At 38.7% G+C, this 25,444-nt stretch overlaps 1 protein-coding gene across 6 annotated transcripts in view; it reads right to left on the minus strand.

The window, feature by feature from the left end:
• The window catches only part of FARS2 (phenylalanyl-tRNA synthetase 2, mitochondrial), a 499,388-nt gene that overhangs the window by 447,222 nt on the left and 26,722 nt on the right, over nucleotides 1-25,444 (minus strand). For 5 of the 6 annotated variants that reach the window (XM_072813848.1, XM_072813845.1, XM_072813846.1 and 2 more), the window contains exon 2: nucleotides 4,782-4,866. The gene's annotated coding sequence lies outside the window, so the exon portion shown is untranslated. Of the gene's footprint in view, nucleotides 1-4,781; nucleotides 4,867-14,130; nucleotides 14,237-25,444 lie in introns of those variants that run through there. The other variant, XM_072813847.1, reaches the window with a different exon arrangement.

Consider the following 25,444-nt stretch of genomic DNA (forward strand, 5'->3'; position numbering starts at 1 on the left):
ATCTTTAAAATCTATACCTATGCCGTAAGATTACAAGATTCAAAAGAAATAATGAATGTAGGGGTGTCTGGGTAGCTCAGTTAGTCAGCACCTGCCTTCAGCTCAGGCCAAGATCTCGGGGTATAGGGATCATGCCCTGCATTAGGTTATGCACTCCATGCATCGTCTGCTTCTCCCTTTCCTCCTCCCCCAACTTGCACTCACTCTCTCTCTCAATTGAATAAATAAAATCTTTTTTAAAAAGAATGAATGAACATAAACCACAGTATCTGATATACTGGGATGCTAAAATAAAAGTTTGCCTACATGCCCTTTTGTTCCTCAACTGCTAGCATCATGCCTGTCTCACCTCCCCCCACTAATCCTGTCCAGTAAACATGAACAGCATGACCCACCCTCTATGGCTAACCCCTCCGTATCCCAATCACAAATCTGTACTCAGCTTGCCTTCTGGAACCAGCCTACTATCCAAACTGAGACATTCTCATTTCTCAGCCATGATCTCACTCCACTTTCTCACAAATGTAACATCTTAGACACAGGAAGTACATAGCAATCCTTTCAAAGTTGAGGTACTGAGGCCAAAGTGCCTGCATTCAAAGCCCTGTTCTTTCACCTGATAGTTAACGTGACTGTGGTCAAGCTACTTAACTCCTCTGGCTCTCAATTTCCCCATCTATAAAACAGAGGTGTAACAGTGCCTACCCCCCTAAACCTGCTGTGAGGATCAAGTATATTAATAAAACTCTGAAAGCTATGTCTAGCACCTAGTAGACAGGTACTTTTTCAACTTTGACTCCCCATGAGAGTATTTAAGCCAGAGGTCTTTAGCTAGCTACATATGCTATTCCATATTAGCAGAACAAGCCAAACATCTTTGTTCCTCTTATGCACTAGGGGAGATTTAAGTAGGCTTTCGAAAGCAAAGCTTTGCTATCCCCAGTGAGGTCCACAGACCAGAATCAACATCATGTGGAAGCTCATCAGAAACGCAGATTCTCGGGTCTGCCTTAGCCTGACTGAAATGGGACATGCATATTAACATATTTTGTACACCCAAGTCACCCGGGGTTCTTGTTATAACACAGATCTAGGTGGGGAGGGGGACCTGAAACTACTATGCCAGGACCACACTTGGGAGTAGCAGGTGCCACAATGAGAAGAGAGCCCTGCCTTGCAAATAGGAAGGGTGCCAAGTGAGAAAACTGTCACTCTGGGCATCTGTAAGTGGACAAGAAAGGAGAGCAATGTGATTGGTAACTCTGGAAGAGTGTATCACTGAGAAGATAAATGGCACAAAGAACTTCTTGAGAAGTTCTTACAGTGGAGAGACTATGTCTTACTCATCTTCATTTTTCAACTGAGACTGCCTGACATAGAGGAAGAGGCTCACTGTAATCATCTGATGCTATCTTCACTTTTGTGCAAGTTATCCCCTTCTTCCATAAACTGGAATACTAGTTTTAGTTTTATTAAAAAAAAAAAAACATGCACACACAACTGTTTTACTGTTATATTAGTGGCTCCTCCCTATCCCACCATAACATAATATTTGATTCTACACTTCCTATATGAAGATGCCACATACTATTATGAATGGAAGGCAACCAATTCTAAACTGTTGCTCTTAGAAATGATACCAGCTTTGAAAGACCCAGGCGTGGCAGTGGGCTGGGCTGGAGCTAGGAGGGGCCGGTAGAATATCCTCCACAAACAACCAGCTATGTTTTCAAAGAGAATTTGCTGGTACTTTGCTGCCTTTTCATTTCAAACATTCAGCATGTTAAAAATGAAGTTGAGGAAACAGAAAATTAAGTCCCCCATTGTTATAACCCTTGACCATTTTTTGAGTGACATGTGTAACTAATCAGCCCCTGGAAGTCAACAACCAAGGAATAATTAGTGGGAAGGTGATAGGGACAACAAATAAGACTACAGAGCAGAAAAACCATTCCAAGTGATCTAAGAACCCCATCAAGTCCTTCCAGGGAAGCACAGCTTTCATTTTCAAAGACGTTGGAAATGACCAGATGCCCTTGCTTTTGATCTAAGCAACTGGTCCCCCTCATCCATCAGTGCCCTCAGTCCACCTTTACACACACCTGTTACCATGGTAACTAACTACGAGGAGAAATCCACACAAATGTGAGAAGGGAGGCACCTCCCCAGTCCAAGCCCTACAACTATTATAAAATTATCTAAATGTGAATACCAGATCAAATCCAAATGTACCTCTCTTTGAAAAAACTGAGGAAGATGATGAGTAGATGATCCTACAAGAATTTCCTCTGTACCACTCTGTATTAGCAGCTATGTATGATTATGAATAAAGGTAACATTATGTATGCTTCTACTATGTATATTCGTAAGTACATACACATATACATGTACAAATTGCTCTGCTCTGCCCATATCAGAAAGGTTTTGGAGCGGGTCCAGAAGTCCTTGTCCTTAACTACTAGAGTAACTCAAACATTGTCTACCCTAAACAGGGGTCTCTAAGAGATACACAGCAAGAAAGCCACCATGGAGCCTTTCTGTTTCAACTGCTGACAGAGCTCTCATAAATACACAGAATACAAACAATGACAAAGTTAGAAATTTTCACATCTAAATACTCATTTTTAAAACCAAATCAAACAAGAATACTTGCTCCCTCAAACCCCAACTCTCATCTATGAAATTTGATGAAGTTTCAACCAAATAATCTTAAAGCCACAGTCCAACATAGGAAAGATGATGCCAGGTCCATCACTGCCCTTTTAAACAAACTCAAACAGCCTGGGAGGGGCTAGGACACAGCATTCCTCTAAATCAGATGCTCTCCAACTGACTATGTGGTTTACTCAAAGATACAGACTTCCCAAAGTAATGATATGGCTGAGTGTTTAAAAGCACAGGAGGGCAGATGCTACATGTAGCGAGAAGCCTTCCAGAACTACAGAAATATCAGCTCCAATGTCATCACAGTCTTCACTTTATAAAATGAAACTGCCATCAGAACTCAGTGATATGGAGCTTGCATTGAAATCTTGGAGAACAAACAGTTGTCTTTCCTCTATATTCCTAAACTCAAGGCTCTGCAGAGTCAATAAGATCTGTCCTCTATAGCAACCAGCACTAAATTGTGTGAATATAAAGACATACTCTATAAGGATATAAAAATAATTTTCAAACAACAGATAAACAAAATACAAGAGATTCCCCCTGTATGTGAGAAATATATTCCAGCAATCCCTGCTGAGAAGGACAACCAGAGAAAAGACCTCCTGTATCTTCTGTGGTGATAAAAATCTTAGAGCCAAAAAAAACAGGTAGTCAAGAGAAACTAGGGCAACAATCCTATACCTTGACCATACACTAGAATTATCTGTGAAGCTTTTCACAAATCCCAATGGCCAGGGCACCCATCAGACCAGTTACATCAGAATCTCTGGAGGTTGGCCTCAGGCATCATTATGTTTTCAAGCTCGCTAGGTAGAGCATAGTGTACACCAAGGCTGGGAGCCACTGAATCAGATTATCTTAAAGATATCTTCCGGATCAGAAAATTCATCTTAGCTGATTGTGGGCCCTTGATACCATGGGTCTAGGAGTCTTTGTCTGAAATGAACACCCAGCTATAATGGTGTGTCGTACAAGCTGTCACCCTCACCGCGGGGGGGCACTCAAGGCCATGCATACGCAGCCCCCCGGCCTTAAAGAGCACAGAAGTCACCCACTCAGAGGCCCTGCCTGCATGAGCAGGATTTAAAGAGGCCCCTAGGTCTGTATTATCACAGGGCCCCTCACTGGCAGTGGTAGGGGAGGCTCTGCAGACAGGGCACATGAACTGACACACTGGCCAAGCGAAGCCAGCATCACGGAGGAATGGCACTATTTTCAGAAGGTCACAAAGTCCCCTGGTGACCGCACTGAGGGGGAATGCACGCCCTCCTAGCAAAACACACAGAAGGATGAAAAAAATAAGTACATTTCCTAGCTGTTGCTCCTCTGTCAGTAAACCTGGAAACTTTACTCTCTCCAAAAAAAAAAAAAAAAAAAAAAAAGTCCTCAATGTTTACCATTGCTACCCTCCAAGTTTCCCCCAATTTAAATCCAGCTTGAGAGAATTTTGCTTGGTTTTATTTGAAATCAAACTTCTGGCAGGAGTAGGTAGAGTGGAGATGTATAAAAAATTCTACCAGTCAATTCATACTTATTCAAAACACTTAAAGGCAAAAAAAAAAAAATAAAAAAAAAAAATAAAAAATAAAAAATAAAAAAAAATAAAAAAATAAAAAAAAAAAAACACTTAAAGGCAAATTTTACCCAAGAAACCTGAATAAAGAGAAAATTGAACATATTGCATACATTTCCTAAGATAATATTTTAAATAACAGTTTAAAGCATAAATTTAGAATGGCAGGAAAAAACCATATAGAGATATCTAAAAATTAATATCTTTCCACAAAATGTGGGATTTTTTTAAAGGTTTTTTTTGGGGGGGAGGGGATAAAAACAAAGAACAAAGAGAAACCACTAAACCTAAGAATGCTTAACAATATGTACTCTGAAGGCAAGGTGCCTGGTCTGAATCAAGGCTCTGATAATGGATTAGGCATAGTGCCCTTAATCATGTCTCTGATCCTTTCTGGGCCTCATCTTATGTGGTTATCAAAGGTTCTGCATTGGACTGTAGGGTTCAAATTCAGATCTGTGTATGTTAGCTGTGTGAGCCCATTTCACCTCTCTGCACCTCTCTTCCTCCTCTATGATACCAAAATAAGAATAGTACCTACCTTCGATCTGGAGAATTGGAACTCTGGTGCACTGCTGACACAACTCTAACTGGTGACGCCGCTGTAGAAAACAGTATGGCGGTTCCTACAAATATTAAACATAGAATTACCATATGAACCCAGCAATTATACTTCTGAGTATATACGCAAAAGAACCGAAAGCCAGATCTCAACATGTTTTATGCACGTGTTCAAAGCAGCCTATTTAGAATAGCCAAAGGGGGAAGCTACCCAAGAGTACATCAACATATAGTTGGACGGGGCGCCTGGGTGCTCAGTCAGCTAAGTGTCTGTCTTCAGCTAGGGTCATGATCTCAGGGTACTGGGATAGGGCCCCACATTGGGCTCCCTGCACCGTGGGGAGTCTGCTGCCCTTTCTCCCTGTGTCCCTCCTCCTGCTTGTGCTCTCTGTCAAGTAAATAAAATATTTTTAAAAATAAAATTAAAATAAAGACATACAGTTGGACAAAAGATGGTACATTCATACCATGGAATATAGTTCAGCCTTAATAAGGGAAAAACTTCTGATACGTGTTACAACATGGATGAACCTTGAGTGAAATGAGCCAGTTACAAAAAGACACGCACTGTATGATTCCACTTATATGAGATCCCTAGGGAAGTCAAATCGATACAGACCAAAAAAGTAGAAGGGCAGTTGCCAGGGGCTTGGGACAGGGTGCATGGGATGATAGGAATAGGGAGTTAGTGTATATTAGGTGCTGAGTTTCAGTCTGGGAAGATGAAAAAGTTCCAAGATGGATGATAGTGATGGTTTACACAACAATGTAAACTTAATGCCACTGACCTGTACACTTAAAAAATGGTTACAATAGTCATGTTTATGTATTGTACATTTTGCCACAAAAGAAAAGAAAAGAAAAGAAAAGAAAAGAAAAGAAAAGAAAAGAAAAGAAAAGAAAGAAGACAGAGCGAGCGAGCCCTATCTTCTAGAGATGTTGTAAGGATTAAATATACGTAAAGTGTTTAGAGAGTGCACAGCACAGGGGAAGCCCTCCATAAATAATAGCTACTATCTTATTTTCCTGTCTTTGTAGCTCCCTCCAGTACCCACTATCCTGTTCTACAAAAACAGATGCTCACTGACTAGATTCCGATCCTCCCCCTTGGAGCTGTATGCCTTCTACAACAAGACAGTTCCAGCTCAGGCCTTCCTTCTAGAGTAAATAGTCCTTCCTTGGGACAAAACTTCCACTGCAATTAGATAAAGAAAGACACCACCTAATTTCTGCAGTCTTCACACATAAAGCTGAGATGACCACATTAAAAAAAAAAAAAAAAAAAAAGCTGATTTTATTGTCTTCATTTCCTAAATGGTTAGGAATTTTGCCTCAAAAATGGGCTCAAGGCTAATACCATTATATACGTCTGATAGTAGAAAAAAGAAGGAAAATCTCCCTACTATTTATAAATATATATGTGTGTATATTATATATTTATATTTATATATTATATATAATATATATATATTCTTTTACTTTTTGCCACAATCAAGACTATTTTACTTCCTTGCCTGATCAAAAAAGCCTATTAGTATGAAAATTTCCAAGCATATAAAAAAGTAGAGAGTTCAACTAGCCCCCATATAACCAGCTTAATAACCAACATTAACTTTTTTAATTCTGCCAAAGACTCTACATTCTCTCCCCAAAATATGATAATAAAAGCACCACAACCAGCTACACTGAAGCAATTATTCAACTATAACAAGCACCATCATCGCTATTTTTCTTTACTTTTAAAAGTTCTTTTCTGGGAGACACCTGGGTGGCTCAGTCAGTTAAGTGAATGACTCTTGGTTTCAGCTCAGGTCATGATCACAGAGCCCCGAGATCAAGTCCCAAGTTGGGCTCTGACTCAGCGTAGTCTTCTTGAGATTCTCTCCCTGCCCGCCCCCCACTCGCATGCTCACATATACACTCTCTCTCTCCTTCTCTAATAAATAAATAAAATCTTTTTTTTTTTTTTTTTAGAAAGTTCTTTTCAGGTATCTTCTTACCTCCTTTCATTTTTTCCTTTGAAACTACAAATAACTTGAGTATCTACCTTGCCAAGGTTATTGTGAGGATGTAATATACATGAAAGTGTACAGCGTGGTATCTGACACTTAATAGTTTTCTGAGAAAAATTAGTTCTCCAAAACCACCATCTCACCCTCCTCCTCCAAGACAAAAGACACCTCCACCTATCTTTCTCCATTCTTCATCACTTACTTTATCCTTCCCTTCCTAACATTGGTCCTTGCTTCCTTCCTGCATCCCTGCAAACACACACAATTAATCACAAATCCAATTATCTAGAAGACCCCAAATATAAAGACAAATAAGAAAATAAATGAATTGAACTGATAAGGGTATTTAATATTTAGGGTACCAATTCCTAAATTAAAAATAAAAAACATTCCCAATTAAGTGCCTATATAAGATTTAACAGAAAAATAAGGCTAGACTCTACATTGCAAAATATCACACGTGGTGGGAATTCCTAATGCAAGTAATTCCTGTGTGTGTGTGTGTGTGTGTGTGTGTGTGTCTATATTTTAAACATTAAACTCTTTTTTGATGATCCAAGAAGTTTTAAATGCTGATGAGATTCATTTCCTTGCAGTACTTTTCGCCCCTGGCAAACCTGCCACCTCTAATTTGTTTTAAAAGGAATTGTAATCACCCAATCAATCATGCTCTTGACCTTCAGCCTTCACAGTCACTTCACTGTGGTCAAAATTGGCTCTAAAAATTCATGTTGCAACAGTTCTATTGTCCTCAAGCTCCAAAATGCCAATGACAGGAATATAATTTGAGTAAACCCTCTGGTAGATGAAAAAACAGCACATGGAGTTTCCAATTTGTCTTCTACCAGGATTCTTTAAATAAAAGTGAATGTCTATGATATTATTAAGTATAATATAACTTTTCCTCCACCGGGGTTTAAAAACTTATAAATCACCCAATGAAATGAAATGAGTTTCTTCATCTTAAAAACCACATGGCTCACTCTTGGTTTTGAGTAACTTATCTCTCTTTACAGGGAGGTATGGAATGACCAAGTAATGATCCTCCCAGCTCTACCTCCTCCCCTTGAGCATACACTTAATCTTCACTCCACTGGCATCCATCTTTCTCACTTGTATCCTATTTCAATGGAAAAGGGAACATTCTTCCACCTAGGCCAAATCATTATGGTTTATTCATTTCAGCATACAAAAATGCTCGAATTTCTTCCAGGACAAGAACCCACAACCCCATTCAGCTACAGTCTCCAGTCTTGTCTCCTCTCTTTTTTCTCAAGAAGGCAGTGAGGCTTAAGCCTTAAACCCGACTTGTCTTCATTTTCTCAACCCAATCAACTCTAGGTTCCCTGTCCATTGGAACTATTTTCAGTAGTGTCACCAATAGCCTCCCATTTACTCACAATGGCCACTTTTCACTATTTATCTTACTTGAAGCCTCTGGAATATCTGACACTTTTGGTCACATCCTCTTCCTGTGTGTGCCTTCCCTCAGCTTTTCCGCCTTTCTCCTGACCTTCCTCCTCAGTCTCTTTCAAGGACCCACATCCTCCAATCATCCCTTATCAGTCAGTGACCCGGTCCTTGGTCCAGTTTTCTTCTCTACTACATATCCTTCCTTGGTCCCATCTACTTCTGATTATCACTGACTTCAATTACCAATTACATGCCAAGGTCTGTCAGAGTTCTGTATTTCCACCTCCCGTCTCCCTCAGGAGCTCCAGTTTACATGTGCAGGACTTCTCCACCTGGGCATTGCCCAGGCACTACAAACTCATCACATCCAAAATCTGATACTAGCTCAGGCATTTACTACATTGGGTGTAGTAAAGACAGAACTGGAAGGCATTCTTTACTATTTCCCCTTTATTCCTGATATTCAAGCAGTTGCTAGGCTTACTGCTTCTACATCCCAAATCCCTAGAATTTGTGCACCACCCCCCCATCTCCTCCACTACTGCTAGTTCAGGCCTTCATTATTCCTCACCTAGATTACCAAAATACACAAGTGTAGTGCTCTCTACCTGCCACCAACACATGCAGCTCTGACCAGCTCTCCAAGCTCCTGTCAAAATTATCTAAAATATAAGTCTTATAGGGTCACTCTTCTATTTAAAACTGTTTTTAAAATTTTATTTATTTATTCATGAGAGACATAGAGAGACAGAGAGAGAGAGAGAGAGGCAGAGACATAGGCAGAGGGAGAAGCAGGCTCCACGCAGGGAGCCCAATGTAGGACTCGATCCCAGGACTCCAGGATCACTCCCCAGGCCGAAGGCAGGTGCCAAACTGCTGAGCCACCCAGGGATCCCCTCTTCTATTTAAAACTTAACAAAAATCTAAAGCGTTTTATCTTCATAATTTATTTCCTGAATATCTGACCTACCCCAAATGTTGCCATCAACTGCCACCCCTCAAACATCAGCCATACACAATAAGCACATAATAAGCATGTGTCCAAGTAAACAAAGCTCCCTCAGCCACGGGAAGCCCTCCCACTCTCTGCCTGCAAGTCCCATGAGTTGTAATAACCACCCTGAGAAAACCTCCTCTGACTCCACTTGTCCAGGGGAAGTAACTCTCCATTCTACAACCACAGCACTGTGTGCCTATCCGGCACTGATCATCCAGATCACTGTTTTTTTGTTATAGTTGTTGACTTGGTCTCTCCTACTGAACTATGCAGTCTCAGGAGAAAGGAAATGCATCTTACTAGATTTTGCATGTTCCACTACCACACATTTGCAAAATTAATGAATGTACCTTCATAACAAAGGCTGATTTTCCACCAAACACATTCAGAATTTAATTCTAACAATAAAATAGACAAATCATGAAATATCGGTACAATGGAAAAAATGTTATTTTTTATGAGAGACCTTACACTTCATTTTCTTACAAATTATAAAAGTCAAAGGGGTTTTGTTTCTCCCCAAACCATTTGGTTTGGGGAGTTGGAATCACCATTGGCCACCTTCACTGACTCCTGCCCAATCCTGCAGCAAGCACACTGCCTTTAGAGAAGTGCTTAAAGCACTGTTGGCTTCTGGAACAACGATTAGAACATGTTCAACTTATTCAAAAGCAGCATCCTACTAAAATTCCAAAGATAAAAGGAAGAATCAAGGTTAAGCAGCAAAGTCTTAGGCCAAATAAAACCAAGTTCCTTGTATCAGATCATGTTAACAAGAATTAACTTATCAAAATAATCAAGCACCTGGCAGGTAAATAGGAATCAAGTTCTTTGCCCAATGAACACACACCACACCTTGAGAAGTTTTCTACATCTGTTTCTGAAGTGTACTAAAGAGAGAAGAATAAAGATAGATTCTTATCTATTACATATGTTCTTGAGGAGACATCTGGAAAGAAATGCTCCATGTAAGGCTAGCACAGTACTTCCATCCCAGAATTGTTTGAACTTCACCCCCAGGGGGAGGAAAGGGGATATTACCAACTAAGTTGGATCTCATTAACCAATCATAGGCCACCAAAATAAGAACATGACAACTTAGAATTTTTGTAGTTAAAGTGGAAAGAAAAACTGAACCACATTCTGCTTGAAAAACTCCTATTTCATTTAATCTAGGCTCTCTTGTTTTCAAACTTTAAAAGCTTGAATATAAAAAAAATAAAAGTTTAGAAGTAAATATACTGCGCATTTTAATTAGTCATAAAATAGACATCCAAATGACTTTATGCTCTTTACTCCAATGGAATTTGCAATCCTAGCAGTAACTTAATGACAATCAGTGAGATATTACATCTTACATCCACAGAACACACCAACTTTGTAGATAAAGTCCTCTACCTAAAGAAGCCTCTGTACCAGAAAGCATAGTTCATGGAGTACTAATGTCCCTCTCTATCCCACACAAAGACTTTTGCCATAATTTTGATGCAAAATAGATTAAAAAGGGTTAAAAAATCTGTTGAGAGTCCCAGATTCCTAAGTATGCTATAGATATACCAAAATTCAGCTTTCCTGTAGTTTTAGGAAATATAACATGCAGTAAGCTATTTCCATTTTTTTAAAAACAATTTCATACATTAAAAACACCACTAGAGTTGACCCCTGAACAACACTAGGGTTAAAGCACTGACCCCTGCACAGTCAAAAATCCATATATAACTTCTGACTCCCCCAAACCTTAACTACTAATAGTCCATTATTGATTGGAAGCCTTACCAAAAACATAGTCAATTAGCACATATTTTGTATATTATATACATATAGTACATTATATATATAATATTCATTATAATATAGTATATACAGTATACTATTCATACAATAAAGCTAAAAAAAAGTAAATGTTAAAATCACAAAAAATAAAAAATATGTTTACAGTACTATAAGAAATCCATGTATAAGTGAACCTGTGCTGTTCAAACCCATGTTGTTCAAGAATCATCTATATTTAATAATGATTTTGAAAACTTTAGAATTTCTGACCAGCTTCTAAAAAAGACCCAAGCACAAAGGAATAGCATTTTGTCTATTTTGGATTCCATGATGTAAGAATTCAAACCCATGCCTGGTTTGGTAACCACAGAAGTGGTCTATCATTCCCCATCTTTAAGCCAATGGTAGAAACTAAGGAATACTCAAACTTTTAAGGATTAAAATTCAAACATAATCCCTTCTCTTTGAATCTGGAATTTGATTCATGTAAGATGTCAAATGTGTCAAATATTTTATTAAGATTTCCTTACATTTTTAAGAATAACTCAATTATTGCTGTTTAAATGAATGACCCATCAAAATTCTCTAGCTCTAAGTACATGTCAATTGTGAGGAACGGTCACAAGTGGGGTAAATATACTCTACAATATTAATACTGAGAGTTAAACATCTAAGGACTTCAACCTAGAATAAATGACTGACAGTTTAGCCACCTCAGTGGGACTTAAAAGTGATTTTCTTGTGACTGTCAGTTATGTATTTTAGGCTATATACTGTCAAAATTTCTCCTTGAATGTTTTAATGTTAAGTACAATGGCTGTATCTATTAGTAAATGTTATTTTTTATAATGTAGGGGAAACCAAGCACTACAATTACACATAGACACCATATGTATATGTTACACACACACACACACACACACACACACACACACACACACACGTATTTCCCCTTACCTTATACAGTACTGTGTAAAGTTGTTCAACTTTACTCAATAGTTTTTTTACTATGGAAGAGAACAAATGTACTCATCAGAGGTTTATTCACATCTATAATAACAGTAACTCTGAATTCATCTGAATGCTTCCTACAAGTAGCTTAAATAATTGTAAGCATAGGGCATCCCTGGGTGGCTCAGGGGTTTAGTGCCTGCCTTTAGCCCAGGGCATGATTCTGGAGACCTGGGATCGAGTCCTGAGTCAGGCTCCCCGCATGGGGCCTGCTTCTCCCTTTGCCTGGGTCTCTGCCTCTCTCTCTCTCTCTCTCTCTGTGTGTGTGTGTGTCTCTCATGAATAAATAAATAAAATCTTTAAAAGAAAAAAAAAAGAATTGTAAGCATATACTGGTCTTACAACTTGCCTAAAGTTAGCACCATTTTGATGAAAGAGCAAACAGACTCAATAACTGTGTTGGCTTAGTATCAGAGGCAATGAAGCAATGGCACAGACCAGTGCCATTTTCTCTCATCTGTGTATTAAAAGCCAATAGAGTAGTATTTTTCTTTCTCTATCCTTTAAGAGTATGTTCTAAAATTCCATGGAGGAGGATAGAAGTTGTACAAGAGCAGGGACTTTTGTCCACCCCACTCCCATGCCTACATATGGCCTACCAATGGCCTGCATCTACAACAGTGCCCCCACAACAAAAGAAATAAGAGAACTGGGCTACATATATTCACAACGACAGGTCATGCTGTGTCTTAAAATGGCTGTCATCAAATTCTGTAGTGTCAGCAAACGTAATTGTTGAGAACAATTTAGAGCACAATAGAGGAGGTCAACCTGTCCCTCAATAGGCCAACAATAAGGCACTATAAGAAGTTGCTCCAAATATTGACTAAAAACATCAAAAGAAGATAGCAAAATCAGGACAGATGGTTGGACAAGAAATGACAATCACTGGGCTAAGCACAGATGGAAAAGCAAAACTCAGAGGAGAAAATGTTTGTCACCCAATCAAAACTATGACATTGCCAATGAGCAAGGAGAAAGAACATCTTGGATGTGGTGACACCCCCTGATAAATACAAGGAGGGCTCTGAGAACAAGGCCATGTGGGTGGAAGAAAGAAAACAAGAAAAGAATAAGAAAAAAAAAAATATTATAGAATAACCAGATACCTGCAATTGGGTCACCTATTTGAAGTCACATATTCTAATAAGTGGAGGCCACAGTGCTACTCAACCCTATCCCCTGCCATCAAAAGAGAAAACAGCTTTACAATTTCCAAAAATATGGCCATAAAGCACCTACTGAGAAAGGGGACTGGAACCACATGAACTGGGGTAAGCTCCTTGTCTTGAAGAATTCCTCATCTGTAGTAATGGCGTTTTTTTTTGGAAAAGGGTTCCATCTAAACACTCATAGAAACAGAGTTTTTTCTGATACAGAATCTGTGACATACTATAAAAAACCTCCAAAGAAGGAAAGGGCATTGACAGAGTATAGGTCCACTCTAGAAGATTCTTTGTCTAGGAGGAAGGATAGCTAGGAGGTGGGAAAGCACACAGGAACAGAAAACTGAATGTCCCGATCTATAGGCTTACACCAGGCCCAGGGCAGGCTGATTTGGGAGACATAATCTGTCAGGTTCTTTGTGTAAAGATATCTCCTTGCCAGGCACCTCTCCACAGAGACAAGGTACAAAGTCAGACCTAGAGGCCACAAGCACAGCTTTCTTCCCAGTTAGGTCTGACACAATCCAACTTTCCCTACTCAGGATTCCCAGAGGTAAGAGGACGACCCAGGAGGGGTCTATAACTCTCTGAAAGATTCTCAAGCAGTACCAGAATTAATCTGGCAATTATTTAACATGTAGAAACTATTCTCTCTCTCTCTCTCTCTCAACACACACACACACACACACACACACACGGATATGATATACGCTTTATAGATAATCATCTAGTTTACATACTATATAATTATGTATATTATATACTATACACATAATTATATATACCACATTCTTATATACTTTTATATACTATTACATGTGTGTAATTATGTATATAATATGTACATATACACATTCTCATATACTTATTTTCTATATACAGAGTGACAGAGGGTAGGACCACTGGTAAGGAAAAAGCACTTTATATTCTGAATAGAACTATAAACTTCTAGTGCACCTGGGTAGCTCAGTCATTTAAGCATCTGCCTTTGGCTCAGGTCCTGATCTCAGTGTCCTGGGATCAAGCCCCACATTGGGCTCCCTGCTCGGTGGGGAGTCTGCTTCTCCCTCTCTCACTCCCCTTGCTTGTGCTCTGTCAAATAAATAAATAAAATCTTTTTAAAAAAAGAAAAACTATAAACTTCTAAATATCTTCATAAAAAGCAATGTACCTAAGTGAACACAGACCGTAAATCAGATTACAATTCTATTTATGACCAAAAGGAAAGGTAGTAGTGTATCCTCATTGGAAATAATTAACCCAATGCTCTCTTTAAAATGTACTAATGTTAAAAATAATAAAATAAAATAAAATAAAATAAAATGTACTAATGCAATCCTACAGAAATTACAGGTATCTAGGAGAATATAAACTGTCCGGAAATCAAGTATTTAGTGGAAAAGGAACATGAAAAAAAAAAAAATTAGCCTGGAGAAGAAGAGATACAAGGCTAGCTATCATAGTACTTGAAATGCAATCATGCAAAAGGAGGGACAGACGTAGTTGATACAGGAGGATGAGAGCAGGAACCTAGAGGAGGAAGGAAAATATAAAAACCAATCTCATATATGAACTTTTGTAACAATCAAGACAAACAACTGGAGTGAAAAAGCCCATGAAAAGGAGCAGCACTCTGAGACAGTGAGGACTTCTGCAGAGGGCTGGGGGTGGACGGCTTCTATGAGGAGGGCTGGGGGAGCTGCTCATGGAGTGCACAGTGGCTCACTGCTCCTCAAACACAGCTACTGTTACTAGGAAAAATCCGCACATGGTCTAAATGCTTTGAGTGGCATTGGGAAAGACTTTAATTCCTTCTCTACCTGCCCCAACGCTCATAATAGCCAAATTGCTAAAAGAGAAAACAAAAAAGCAGTCTTCAGGGCAGCCCGGGTGGCTCAACAGTTTAGCACCGCCTTCAGCCCAGGGCCTGATCCTGGAGACCCTGGATCGAGTCCCATGTCAGGCTCCCTGCATGGAGCCTGCTTCTCCCTCTGCCTGTGTCTCTGCCTCTCTCTCTTTCTCTCTCTCTCTCATTAATAAATAAAATCCTAAAAAAAAAAACAAAAACAAAAACAAAAAACACACAGTCTTCCCTGAACAACAAAAAAATGTACTTGCAGATAGAAGCTTAAACTCAAAGAATAACTGCACGTCTACAACATGCTAACATTAGCTATTGATGGTTCTCCATGCCCTCTACAGACTTCAATAGTCTATTAAATGTAGCCAAAAGCAGGACTGTGTTAAAACAGACACATTAAGAAAAATGTTCAGAGAACTTAAAATGTGGGGCGCCTGGGTGGCTCAGTTGGTTAAGCAACTTCAGCTCAGATCATGAACTCAGGGTCCTGGGATCAAGTCCCACATCGGGCTCTCTGCTCAGCAGGGAGCCTGCTTGTCCCTCTGCCCCTGCCCCTCACCCCCACTCATTCTCTCTCTCTCTAATAAATAAATAAAATCTTTAAAAGAGAAGAGAAAAAAGAACTTAAAATGTCTGTTCTCTCCAAGAACAAAACACTTTTTTCACTAATCCAGGCCTCATGGGTCTTCCCATCCTTCTCTTCTCCTTCTGGCAACTGATTCCATCAGTACCTCCTAGGCAATGCTCTCATTAGCCTCTTCAATTCTTGTATCTGATGCTTCTCATCTTTGACTGCTTCCTCACCTCAAACAAATCAGGCTTCCCTCAACTTCTTTATCCCTTCACCTTTTCAAATAATGTCTTTATCTTCATTATATAGAGTTTCTAGAAAAAAGAACTTAAAGTTAAACCTGCCCTCCTAGTTTCCATTTTCTCTCCTAGCTACTCAGCTTCTCAGGGCCTGACATACAGCAGGTGCTCAATACATGTCAGAACTAGGATCATCATGAAAATGGTAAATGTTACAATGAACAGAAGCAAATCTATAAAGTAAAGAAGCTGATTTGGGATGAGAGCGAGGGCTGAGTTTCTGACAAATACACTGTATTAGTGTATGGTGGGATATGCAGATGGGTATGTCATATAACACAGGAGAGGTCGTTCCACATTAGTGATGTCAGGCTTGGAAGAAGGTCAAGGAGGGAGGCTCTGGGCAGACAGATTCTCCTCTGAGAAGAATCCATCAGAGAGTGGAGGGCTCAGCTTGCAGTATCATAAAAGCTAAGAAAGGAGAGCATTTTAAGAAGATGAAGTGAAAACACTGGTAAGAATGAGAAATGCCACCACTAAAGTGAACAAGATTAATGACTGTACATGAGTTAAGGGGTAACTGAACTGCTAGGAACTTATTAGCAGTCTTTGAAAAGCTCTTTCAGTGATGAAAAAGATATTTATGGACTGTATGCAAAAATCCCAAATAATACATGAACAAATAGAACCCAGAAGCCACTAACATACTATTCCATGGCCAAAAGGGGTGGTGGTGCCTATCCTGCACAGGATGCAAGGATAAACCAAAATAGAAAATCTGGGGACACCGGGCAGGCTCAGCAGTTGATCGTCTTGCCTTTGGCCCAGGGTGTGATGCCAGAGTCCCGGGATGGAGTCCCACATCAGGCTCCCTGCATGGAGCCTGCTTCTCCCTCTCCCTGTGTTTCTGCCTCTCTCTGTATCACTCATGAATAAATAAATAAAATCTTTAAAAAAACAGAAAATCTGTCTTCCAGTTTACTCTATGACCAAAGCCAAAAAACAGATCATCAGCCCTCCCAGCTGCTCAAAAGGCATTTGACAAAATTTAACACTGACTCTTCATTAAAACAAACTCTTAATAAATGAGAATACCTACAGCCTTAGTATCATCCCTATAAATACACCAAAACTCCAGAACTATTATTTAAGAGAAACCAGTATAAGCCTTCCAGCTTCTGAATAGAAAAATGGGAATCAGCCAGTGACAGAATGTTTCCCAAAAAGGAATTACAAATGCCCCTGAAAGTTATAAAAAAATGCTCAATCTCACTCACAAAGAAATGCAAATTAAAGTGACAATTAGATTTTTTTAATCTGCAGATTGGGAAAGATTATATTGTTTGATATCATACTATTATAAGGGTTTAAGAAACAAGCAGTGCTGATAAAAACTCTATGGAAAACAAGTGGCAATATCATCAACATTTAAAATGCACATATCCTTTCATTCAGCAATCCCACTTGTAGTGATTTCAATCACTTGGTGGCATGTGTGCAAAACAATGCATAAACAAAGATACTCAATAAACAATTTGTAAGAGCCGAAGACAGGAAATACATTTCTATTAATTGGGGACTGGCTAAGTAGATTAAGAATAAGGCAGCTCTACCTGTATTGACGTAAGATAGTTCCAAAAATATCATTAAATGAAAAAAACAAAGCACTGATTACTGTGCAGGGCAGTTTTTAGTATTTTTTAACAGGAGTATAAACACAGCTTATGTATATACACACATATGTAAGAAAATATATAAGAAGTGATAAGAGCTGAGGGGCAGACACAGAAAAGAGGCTCACTTTTCTAATCATACATTTATACTTTTGAATTTTACAGGATATGCCTTACAACCTGGAGACTTTATGACCACTCTTGATCTCCCTACTCGGCTTCATTCAATCAGGCCTGTGAATCCCACCTTCACATTTCTGCCATTTTGGCCTTCCTATCTACTTGCACCAAAACCGACATAATTTTAGAGACCCTTTATTATCTTCCTCCAAAATAATTAAACCACTTTTAACCACCTTCTACCTACAATGATTACCTTCTCTGATACAGCTTATGCACTATGTCTGGACTTCTCCTTCTAAAGCACAATTTTATTAAGCTTCAAAAGACCTGGACTCTAGTTGGCCTATCACAGTACTCCCCACAGGCCCAAGCCCCTTGTCTCTCAGCGACTGCGCCCCACACTCGAGTTGAATGAAACTGTTCACAAGGACTAGAACTACAACCGTTTTTCCCCACCCATCAACCTAAATTCTAGTGGCCTCCTCCACCAGGAATGACCCCATCCTACATACATCTCTCCTCCCCACATGCACCAGCTAAGATGTTCTGTAGCCTTCAGCATTCACTGTAAAGGGCACTGACCCAGGAAACATTCCCTAATGTACATTTGAGATATGACAGAAGAATTGTGTATTTTTTTTTTTTGGGTGGCCCTGTACGCCCATTCCACTGATTTCTCCTAAGCACATATACCAATGCTAAGCCTCCCCTTGGGGCTGCATCCTCTGCTTTGTCCCTTCATCTTCTGAATACAGTGATACACTCACAGCAATAGGAGCAAGTCACTTGGTGAAGGTTACAGCACTTCCCTTCAAATTCCCCAAACCCTTATTGCTCATTAAAAGACTAAAAAGCCATCTTGAATCCATAGTTTAGATGTGCTTATTCTGCACAGTCCCCCAGTGTTCAGAATGATATTATTCTAACTTAGAAGGTAAAGATTTTAAATAACTGATCCCTGCTTCTTTTTGCCTTTCTCAATGAAGACTGGTGAAAAGTTTGGAATGTCAAGCACATGACAACACATATACAAAAAAAGTCAATTTTAAACTTGTCACTTTTAAGTAATTTTCTAGAGTTATTGTTTTTATAAATGAGAAAAATGATCTTTCTCGGGGCAACCAAGTAAAGTTAGTGATGGCTAAAAGCAGTGACTAAATTTCATGGCTTCAGGTCCTTAGCAAGAAGTATCTTCCATTTCCCAATATATGGCAATTATGCACTTAGTTAGGTCAAGGTCATTTGTAAAAAGGTAATCCCTATAGACATAGGATATCAGTATGATATATTGGTTTGGACAATGACTTTGGACAAGAATTTAAAAATCCACCATCAAATTTATATAGACAGAGGGTAGAATAGTGGCTATCAGAGGCCAGAGGGAGAGAAAATGGGCCGTTACTGTTCAATGGGGATAGTGTTTGGGAGATGAAAAAGTTCTAGAAGACAGATGCGATGGTTACACAGCAATGTAAATGTACAAATGCCCCTGAACTGTATATTTAAAATCATTAAAATGGTAAATTTTTTTATAAATACACACACAATGACAATTTTCCAAAATATATCATGAAACATGACTTTTAAACATTTTATTCTTACACAGTAAAAGATGCAACTCCTGATTCTCTCTATTTCTAATTTCAAGACTTGAGTAAGATGATAGAAACAAAGTGGGATCAAGATGGTGGAGTAGGAAGATCCTGAGCTCATCTCCTCCCACAGACACACCAAAACCTATAACTATATATAAAACAACCATCTCTGCAAACAAACTGAAGGCTAGCAAAACAGATCATAATCAACTAAGGATACAAGAATACAGAAGACATACATAAGGATATAAAGATATAAAGAAAAAGCCACACCGAGAAGGGTGGAAGAGGCAGAGACACCATTTAGTCAGAACCAACGAATTTCATTTGGCACCCCTCAAGAGGGAGGGATATCACAACCAGAGAGCCCCTCCATGAGGAATGAGATGTCCAGCCCTCACATTGAGATCCAAAGGCCAGGGGACCTGCACCAGGAAGACAAACACCAATAATGTCTGGCTTTGAAAATTAATGAGGCTTATGTCCAGAAGAGATGGAGGGCAAACAACAAAGATGCTCTTTAAGGGCACTCAAACAATCTCACTCACTCCAAGTCCCAGTACAGACACAATAGTTTGAAAAGCTCCTAGGTTACATGTGGAGGAGATCCACTGATTTAAGGGCATGTGCCAGAAATGTCCTCTGGGGATGAAAGTGCTAGCAGATGCCATGTTTCTATCTTACCCTTCTACCTTCTACTAGCTGGCCTGCTGCTGGCAAGCACTATTGGACATTCTCCATCTATAGTGCTTGCACCACTCACTCTGTCCCAGCGTTTCCCTGTAGACTCACTTTGCTCTGCCAAATCAGCCACCAAGCCAGATGATCCCTTCCAAACAGCTAACAACCAAGCACTCTAAATGGGCACCCTTAGCCAGTACCAGAGCCCCTCCCAAGTGGTCTGTGCCCCACCATACCTGACATAGAACGTTCACTGACACTGAAGCCTCTCCAAAGCACCACCACCCAGGAGACCAGCCCCAAATACCAGAATGCTGATCACATCTGGGCCTTACTGTTAAGCCCACAGAAGACCTGCTCTACCTGCCAGCACACAAATGGGACTCACTGCTAGACTGGCCAAAAGCTAACTGCACTCACCAGAGGACAATAGCATTCCTAGCCAGACGTCAACAGCCCTGCATAACAGCAAGGCCAAATCACGACTTGCAAGACAGTGACAATAGGAGGATGCATACAACCCACACAGGGGACAATCCTGTGGCACTTGGCTCATTTGACCAAGAGGGTTTTGTCCTACTGGGTCCCTCAAGACACCTGCTGTATAAAAGCACCCCTTCAAGACTAAGAGATGGAATTGATTAACACAGAGAAACAGAGAATCAGGCAAAAGAGGAATAAGAAAAACACATTGCAAACAAAACAACAAAACAAAAACCAAAAAAAGAACTAAATGAAATGCAGATAAGCAATCTACCAGATAAAAAGTTCAAAGTAATGGCCATAAAGATGGTCACTGAACTCGGGAGAAGAATGGAAAAACAGTGAGAACTTCAACAGAGATAAAAAATATAAAAAAGAATCAAACAGCTGAAGAATAAAATCACTGAAATGAAACATACATGGGAAGAAAACAACAGCAGATTAGATGAAGCAGATAAACAGATCAGTGATCTAGAAAACAGGGTAGTGGGAATCACCCAATCAGAGAAGCAAAAAGAAGAATTTTTCGTAAATGAGGATAGTTTAAGGGACCACTGGACAACACTGAGCATACTAATATTTGCATTACAGGGATCCCAGAAGAAGAGAAAGAGAACAGGACAGAAAACCTATTTGAAATAATAATGCCTGAAAATTTCCCTAGTCCAGGAGGTGCAGAAAGCCCCAACCAAGATGAACTCAAAGAGATCCACACCAAGGCATGTTATAATCAAAGTGTCAACAGTTAAGAGAATCTTAAAAGCAGCAAGGGAAAAAGCAACTAGTTATATATAAGGGAACCCACATACGACTATCAGCTAATGTTTCACAGAAACTTCACAGGCCAGAAAGGAGTAGCACATTGCATACAAAGTGCTGAAATGAAAAAAATTAAAACCAAGAATACCCAGCAATGCTATCACAGCATTAAAGTAAAGATAAGGGTTTTTCCAGAGAAGCAAAAGCTAAAAGAGTTCATAAACACCACCCAGTCTTACTAAAAATGTTTAAGGGACTTCTTTAAACTGAAAATTTTTTTAAAAGTCCATAACTAGAAATAAGGAAATTATGAAAGAAAAATCTCACTGGTAAAGGTAAAAACAGTAAAGGGAGTGGCTCAACCACCTGCACAGCTACTAAGAAAATCAAAAGACAAAAGTTGTAAAATTATCTAGACTTAAAATAGTCAAGTGCTATTCAAAGTAAGATGCAATATATGGGGGCACCTAGATGGCTCAGTCAGTTAACCATCTGCCTTTCACTCAGGTCTTGATCCTAGGGTCCTGGGATTAAACCCCATATCAGGCTCCGTGATCCCTGCTTCCCCCTCTCTCTCTGCTACTCACCCTGCTTGTGCTTGTTTACTCTCTCTCTTTCAGTCTCTCTATCAAATAAACTTTTTTAAAAAAAATAAGATGTAATATATGATGCCAAAAACACAAAACATGGGGTTTAGGGTTGTATAAAACTGTAGTGCTTTTATTTTTTTAAAAAAGATTTATTTATTTACTTATTCATGAGAGAGAGAGTGTGTGTGTGTCAGAGACACAGGCAGAGGGAGAAGCAGGCTCCGTGCAGGGACCCCAATGTGGGAATGGATCCTAGGTCTCCAGGATCAGGCCCTGGGCTAAAGGCAGCACTAAACCACCGAGCCACCCGGGCTACCCTTTTTTTTTTTTTTTTAAGATTTTTTATTTAACTGTAGTGCTTTTAGAACAGACTTGAACTTAAGCAACCATCAACTTAAAATAGACTGCTATATATGTAGAATGTTATATATAAACCCCATGTTAACCACAAAGCAAATATCTATAACAGATACACAAAAACGTGAAAGGAATATAAACAGAACACTAAGGAAAGTCACCAATGACAAAGGAAGAGAGCAAAAGAAGAAAGGAACAAAATAACTACAAAAACAACCAGAAAATAATCACCAAAATGGCCAGAGTGCTCCAATCAAAAGACAAAAGGGTGAAGAAATGCATTAAAAAAAGCAAGGCCCACTTATATGCTGCCTACAAGAGACTCACTTCAGATCCAAAGACACACAGACTCAGTGTGAAGGGAAGTGAATAGATATTCCATGCAAATAAAAATGAAAAGAAAGCTGGGGCAGCAACCAACTACACAAAATAAACTTTAAAACAAAGACTGTCATAAGAGACAAAGATAGGCATTGCATAAAGATAAAGGGGTCAATCCAACAAGAGGATAAAAACATTTGTAAATATCTATGCATTCAACATAGAGGCACCCAAACACATAAAGCGTTATGAGAGAAGTTTACAGAAAGAAATAACCAACATTAAGAGAGATGCTGACAGCAATACAATAATAGTAGGGGTCTTAAATACCCTCACTTACATCAATAGATAGGTCATTCAGTCAGAAAAATTGGTAACAACAGTTGCCTTACATGACACTTTAAACCAGATGGACTCAATAGATATATACAGAGTATTCCATCCAAAAACAGCAGAATACAGTCTTTTCAAGCACACATGAAACATTCTCCAGAAGAGATCATATGTTAGGCCACAAAACAAGACTCAATAAATTTAAGAAGATTGAAATCATATCAAGATCTTTTCAGATCACAATGATATGAAACTAAAAGTCAATTACAAGAAGAAAACTAGAAAAAACATATGGTGGGTGGGCAACATGGTATAAAAAGCCAAAAGCTAAATAAAGAATTAAAATACAAACTCAAAAACTACCTTAAGACATATTAAAATGGAAACACAGCAGTCCAAGTCTGTGAGATGCAGCAAAACCAGTACTAAAAGGAAAGTTTATAGCAATACAGGCCCACCTCAAGAAGCATAAATCTCCAGTGAACAATCTAATTTTATACTTAAAAAAAGTCCAAAGTTAGTAGAAGGAAGGAAATAACAGAAATCAGAGTGCAAATAAATGAACTAGAGACTTTAAAAAAAAAAGAGAGAGAACAGAAAAGATCTATGACTCTAAGAGCTGGTTCTCTGAAAAAATAAAATTGGTAAGCCTTTGGCAGACTCATCAAGAAAAAAGGCCCAAATCAATACAATGAGAAGTTACAACCAATACCAAAGAAGTACAAAGGATCATATGAGACTACTACAATTATATGCTAGGAGTGCCTGGGTGGCTCATTCAGTTAAATGTCAAACTCTTGATTTCAACTCAGGTCATGAACTCAGGGTCCTGAAATGGAACCCCACATTGGCTCCACACTGAGAGAGGAAACTGCTTAAGATTCTCCTTCTGCCTTTTCTCCCCCACTTGGGCGAATGTGTATATACTCTCCCAAAAACAAAACTAAAACAAACAACAATTACACACTAACAAATAGGACAATCTAGAATAAATGTATAAATTACTAGAAACCCTGTCTTCCAAGACTGAATCAAGAAGAGAGAAAATTTGAACAAACTACTAGTAATGAAACTGAATCACTAAACAAAATAATCCTAACAAACAAAAGTCCAGGACCAGATAGCTTCACAGGTGAATTCTACCAAACATTTAATGAAGATTAATACCTATCCTTCTCAAATTATTGCAAAAAATTGAAGAAGGAACACTCAAATTCATTCTGTAGATGAGGCCATCATTATCCTGATACAAAAACCAGACAAAGATACCACCAAAAAAAAAAAAAAAAAAAAAAAATACAGACCAATATCTTTGATGGACACTACTATAAAAATCCTGAAAAAAATATTAGTAAACCAAATTCAACAATACATTAAAATAATCATACACCATGATCAAGTGGGATTCATTCCAAGGGTGCAAAAAACATTTGATATCTGCAAATCTGTCAACATGATACACCATATTAAAAAAAATCATATAATCATCTCAACAGATGCAAAAAAAAGCATTTGATAAAGTTCAATGTTCATTTATGAAAAAAAAAATCTCTCAACAAAGTGAGTAGAGAGAGAACATACCTCAATATAATAAAGACTATATATGAAAAACTCATAGCTAATATACTCAATATCAAAAAGCTTAAAGCTTTTCCTCTAAAGTGAGGAACAAAACAAGCATGCCCATTCTCACCACTTTCATTCAATATAGTATTGGAAGTCCTAACCACAGCAATCAGACAAAAAAAAGAAGATATAAAAGCCATATAGGGATGCCTGGATGGCTCAGCAGTTAGTGTCTGCCTTCAGCTCAGGGTATGATCCCTGGATCCAGGATCAAGTCCTGCATCGGGCTCACTGCGAGAAGCCTGCTTCTCCCTTTGCCTGTGTCTCTTCCTCTCTCTCTCTCATGAATAAATAAATAAATCTTAAAAATAAATAAATAAACAATAAATAAAAGCCATCTAAATCAGAAAAGAAAAAGTAAAACTGTCACTATTTGTAAACAACCTGACACTATATATAAAAATCCCTAAGGACTCTACCAAAAAACTGTTAGAATAAATGAATTTTTCTAGTTGCAGGATATAAAATTAATATACAAAAATCTGTTACACCTCTATACACTAATAATGAACTACCAGAAAGAGAGATTTAAAAAATAATCCCATTTACAACTGTACCAAAAAGAATAGGAATACATTTAAACAAGTAGGTGAAAGACCTGAAATTGAAGAAAACAAATTCAAAGAAATTGAAGGAAACACAAATAAATGGAAAGATATACCATGCTCATGATCTGGAAGAATTAATGTTGTTAAAAAGTCCATATTACCCAAAGCAATCTACAGATTCAATGCAATCCTTATCAAAATGTCAACAGCATTTTTCACCAAACTAGAACAAAGAATCCTAAAATTTATAAGAAAACTATGAAAGAGGGGCACCTGGGTGGCTCAGCAGTTGAGCATCTGCCTTTGGCTCAGGTCATGATTCCAGGATCCTGGGATCAAGTCCAGTATCAGGTTCCCTGCAGGGAGCCTGCTTCTCCCTCTGCCTATGTCTCTGGCTCTCTCTGTGTCTCTCATGAGTAAATGAAATCTTTAAAAAAAAAACTACAAAAGACCCCAAAACCAAAACAATCTTGAGAAAGACAAGCAAAGCTGGAGTCATCACACTCCTTGA

This window comes from Canis lupus, chromosome 37 (assembly GCF_048164855.1).
Source record: "Canis lupus baileyi chromosome 37, mCanLup2.hap1, whole genome shotgun sequence".
NCBI lineage: Eukaryota > Metazoa > Chordata > Mammalia > Carnivora > Canidae > Canis > Canis lupus.